The sequence below is a fragment of the Euphorbia lathyris genome, chromosome 1 (assembly GCF_963576675.1).
Source record: "Euphorbia lathyris chromosome 1, ddEupLath1.1, whole genome shotgun sequence".
In the NCBI taxonomy this organism is placed as follows: domain Eukaryota; kingdom Viridiplantae; phylum Streptophyta; class Magnoliopsida; order Malpighiales; family Euphorbiaceae; genus Euphorbia; species Euphorbia lathyris.
The window spans coordinates 127209643-127214929 of record NC_088910.1 but is presented as its reverse complement, the minus strand read 5'-3'; positions in this window follow the sequence as shown (position 1 = coordinate 127214929).

Here is a 5287-nt window from a genome sequence, read left to right as displayed (position 1 = left end):
ACAAGGACCTTAATGACCAAGTAAATTTGGACATTCACCGTTAGATCTAGGCTTATTAAATATAAGTCGCATGATGTTTTGAATCTTCACCTTATGATTCTAATAAGTCTATATCTAATGATGAATGACCAAATAGTGCATAATCATTAAGGTACATGTCATCAAAACCGATTAAATATTGTTTACTTTTTTTAATGGTAAAGACATATTAAAAAGTGGATTACTATATGCAGCCCCAATTTTACACTTCCAGCCCCGAAAAAAGATGTAACCGCCCTTTAACCAAAAATTGAAAATTTCAAACCCTCCCAATCTCTCTCAAACTCTCCCAAATACATTTTGATCCGAAATCAAAGACAACACGTTTGATGGAGAGCAATCTGTTATCACCGGGAAGAGACGGGAGTGATGTTGTGTCTGAAGTTGAGGTATTTTTCCGGTTGAACTTCCTTTGATTTCTGTAAAAAAATTGAAAAAAAAATATTGGTTTCGGCACTCGGGCGTGTGAGCATCACGCCCCACCATGTGGTGGGACGTGATGCTCACACGTCCGAGCATATTTGTGGCTGCTTTTCGGGTTTAGACACTGAAACGTTGTAGAAATATCGCGTGTTGAAATGTAATGTTCGTTATTTATCATTTGCAGGAGGTTTCGTGGGAAGAATTTGGTGGAAACAGCATTGATTACAGTTCGCAGTTTTTCCCAAACAAACGTTTCAAACATATCATAAAATTGTTAACTGGGCAAAACAGACGGCAATTGGGATCGGCTTCGAGTTAACCACAGCGTCGCATAAGACAGAGAGCAAGTGAAAGTAGATATTGGTTAAATGTGCTTGTGGTATTAAGAATTATAGAATGAAAAAGGGATATGGATACAGATGCTATACTACGGAGGGATACAAAAACAAAGTACTATGGTTGCAAATTCCAGATAAAGGTTCTGGAAATCGCTGAATTAGGCGGTTGGGTGGTGAATGGGATTGCTGGAGATAGAGGACAACACTGTCATCAGTTGGCTGTATATCGTCAGGGCTACAGACAGATGAGAGGACTAAGCCTGGGTTCCAAAAAACTTGTTCGTGAAATGAGTTCAGCTCAAGTTAAGTCTTGTGCTATTTTTGCTGCAATCAAAGAAAAACATCCGAAGGATTGCCCGACACAAAGACATATCTATAACTAAATGGAGAAAATCAGGACTGAGAGCTTTGATGAAATCGGTCAGTTTTATCGGCTTGCTATAGATAAGGAATATGTACATTGGATGCAAGCGGTGCCGGGCAGCAATGTTGTGAGTCACTTATTTATTGCACATCCTACATCGATCACACTGTTCCGATCTTATTACTTGTTTATTGGTATGGATTCAACATATAAAACAAACAAGTATAAGATGTCATTCTTTGAGATCATTGGAATGACGCCTTCAAACAAAAACTTCTTGATCGCCTATGCAATCATGAAGGATGAAACTGAGGGAAGTTATATGTGGGTGTTACAAAAAAATGAAGCTTTTGCTCCAACCTGATGTGCATCCAACATCCATTGCTACAGACCGGGAGTTAGCACTGATGAGGCCGGTTCGTGAGGTATTTGCTCATAGTCATCATTTATCGTGCACATGGCATATTAATAAAGATGTGGAGGATAGAGTAGGCAAGTTGTGTGGAGTGAAGAGTTTTGGTGAAGTTTTTAAGAATTCTAAATAGAAACGTATAATTGAAGCCCCGAGTAGCCAAATATGAGGCGGTAGTGGATGCCATGAAGGATACTACTGCCAACTAGCCTCGTGTGATAGAGTACGTGGAGACTACATGGCTAGTGCATAAAGAGAAGTTTTACCGAGCATGGACGAACAAGGTGTTGCACTTAGGAAACACCACAACCTGTCGAGTGGAGAGTTCACATGCACAGTTGAAACAGTGGTTAAATTCATCTACTGGTGCACTTGATACAGTGTGGGCGAAGGTGCACAAGGACATTGAGGCTCAGATCCAGGCGATCAAGTAAGACATTTATTATGTTATTTGCTTTAATCTTTTAAATTGTAATACATTAGTTTTGTAATCCTTTACTGTATATAATCAGATACTCACTCGAGCATTTGAGAAGAAGATCTGCGGTGGCTCAATGTGGAACACTTTTCAAGTATCTCGACTTACACGTTTCACATTACTGATTGCGTGTACTAAATGAGGAGCTCAAGCGTATGCACGGATTGCGTATGGATGTTGTAAGTGAATGCGGATGCATGTTGCCCATAACTCATGGCATTCCGTGTGCATGTGAGTTTAAAACGTATATTGACACAGACACATCGGTCCGTGCTGACCGAATCAATCCTTTTTTGGAGATCTCTTGTGTTTGAAGGTTTGAGTGACATACCAGTTACTGCTCCCGTATATGCTGACCGGTTTGAGGATCACCGGTTTTTTCACTCTCTTGTGGAAAAGGTTGAAAAATTAGATCCTTCAATGGTGCGTAGCATATCAATGATGATTCATGATCAGATAAACCCGGAACAAAGTGGCTTCAAAGAACCTGAGGTCAAAGACACTGTTAGGGGTAGACCAAATGGGAATTCATCAACGAAATGAAATCTGAGTACATTGGAGTATAGTCAGGCACCACGAGGTTGAGCACGGTCCTCAGGTTCGAAGAGTAGTCGTAGTCGAGGCCGTTCCTCATCCTCATCTGTGCATAACAACGAGATGCTGGGTATATTTTATTTTATTAATATATATGTTGAAGTTAAAGTAAATATATTTTTATTGATGAATTTCATATATTAATATTTTCAGCCGGATTTGATGCGGATATCGCCGGTTACCCCCATTTACATCAGGTTCAAGGTCTCATCGTACCATTTAGTACTGGATTCCATGATGTTATAGCAGATGGCAACTGTGGATTTCGTGTTTTAGCCAATTCCATCACCTATAACTAGGAGGAGTGGAAGCTGATGAGAGTGCTCATAGAGAATGAGATGCGGGCAAACCGTGATCTGTATGCGTCAGTGTACGGGAACAGATTTGATGCTGCCCTCACACGTATTAAATGGGCAGGAGCGAGGTGTAGTGAGTCCCACTGGATGGCGAGTCCTGATGACTTATATGCTGCTGCATCTGTTTTGAATGCAGTAATATTCCTTTTTACTACATCACAGTTAGGATGTTGCACTATACTGCCGATGCGTTCGGACGATGGAAGACCACCAGAGCGAGAGATTGTGATTTGTCATTTGGGGAGTTATCATCACTACATATGTCTTTATTTACATTATGCATTTCCAGTGCCTCCCATTTCCACCCAATGGCGTATATACGGGTTTAACGGCCTATTTACGGGTTTAACGACCTATTTACGGGTTTAAAAATCTATTTTTTTTGCCAATCCGACACGCGGGCGTGTGGATATCACGCCTCACCGTGTGGTCGGGCGAGATAGCCACACGCCCCACCGCGTGGTCGGACGTGATAGCCAAACGTCTGACCTTGCGGTGAGGCGTTGGGCTATCACGTCTGACCACGCGGCGGGGCGTGTGGCTATCACGCTCGACCACGTGGTGAGGCATGATATCCACATGCCCGCGTGTCGGATTGGAAAAAAAAAATTCCTCCCAAAACCCATGAAAGGGCATTTTCGTCCTTTCACGGGACTAGGAGTGGGAATTTGGGGCTGGGTTTAACAACACCCATTAAAAATGAATTCTAAAGTATTATCAAAATAAAAATAAAGAGTAATTTAAATTAATTAATTATGGTAACATGTTTTTATAATTATTGAAAAATAAAATTAAAATAAATAAAAACTTTTTAAAAGAAAATGAGTTTGAATGGAGTTGAACATAGAACTTCTCAAATAGAAATAAGCATCTTTAACCATCTTATCTATATTTAAATATTCAAATAATACTACATAAAGTCAATATAATTCTCTCCCAAGTATTATCAGACACCATTACTTTATTTTTTTCTCATTTCTCCGCACCGTGTTGGGGCTCGAGCCCACCTCAGCCCCCCTAGTTCCGCCCTTCAGTCGTCTCCTCGCTTCCAATAACCACTTCGACCTCTTCATCCTTCGTTAGCTGAACCCTCTACCAAGCCTCTTATAATGCTTCACCCATTTAGTCTATGGTACTAAATGAGCTACTCCCTCCATCCTTTATATAGGCCATTCTAGCAAATTGGTTTTTTTTTTCAATTATGAGTCATTATAGGATTCCAAAAACTTTTAGTTTAATTTTTTGGTCCAAAGATTAATTTTATTATACTGATACATGTGTTTTTAATATTTTAATGCTTATTCACCAACAGTGACATGAGAGATAATTTCTTTTAGTTAACCAAAATATTTTTTAGTCAAGGGAGGAGTATAGAGATAGGAAGTGGCTGGCTGAGTTGTGAAACTCTTGACACAAAGTAAATATTTTTCTCCCCCGACATCACATACATGGAAAAATGTTTGCCACAAAAAAAGTGAATTTCAATCCACATGTTTCGGCTTTATGGGTTACCCGATTGATCACTTTAGTGTTGTTAATTGGAGAACTTGCAACGTGCCAATTTTTGAAAAGGACTACCTTCGATCTCTCTTGTGCTCCGACAATTATGGAGTTATATTCGAGCTTCCGACCACGAAAGCAAAGGACGATGCACAATTGCCAAGGCTATGCTGCTCATATAACTCGTAGTCACTTTCTAGCCTCCTAAAGTGCAAACTATCGTTAGCGTGCGTTGACATCCACCGCAACAAGGTTGGTCGAAAATAAATTCAAACGGTTCAACCTTTGGGACTCTAGGAACAACGAGTGCAAAAGGTTACTTTCGTACTAGCAATGGTTGTCCTCGTTGGAGTAGGTCTTTTTCTTCTTCCTTCTCTGGGGTTCTTAGGAGTCTGGTTCACTTTCCCGAAATGGAAAAAAGATACTCCAATTTTCTCTATGGGATAGAATTTTGGGCACATCACAAAACTTTATGCAACAATATTTGCTATACAACTGGCTTATAAGAAAGGTTGACATCGGATCTGGTTTGAATATGACTTTACATATGTGGTTTCGTTATTTCGACATCGTTTTAAATCTATCCTTTGAAGGTTTTGGCAGAAGTGGTTGGCTTGTCTTGAGCATGTTAAATCCATTGACTTCTATGTTCATATATTTTTCGGAAAGGTAGTCAGATGGTAGACACCCTTACTGCTTATGGTAAAACGTCTTCGAATATTTTTTGATGGAGCATGATTCCTTATTTTTGTAATTCCTTAATTTTAAATGACTATTGTCATC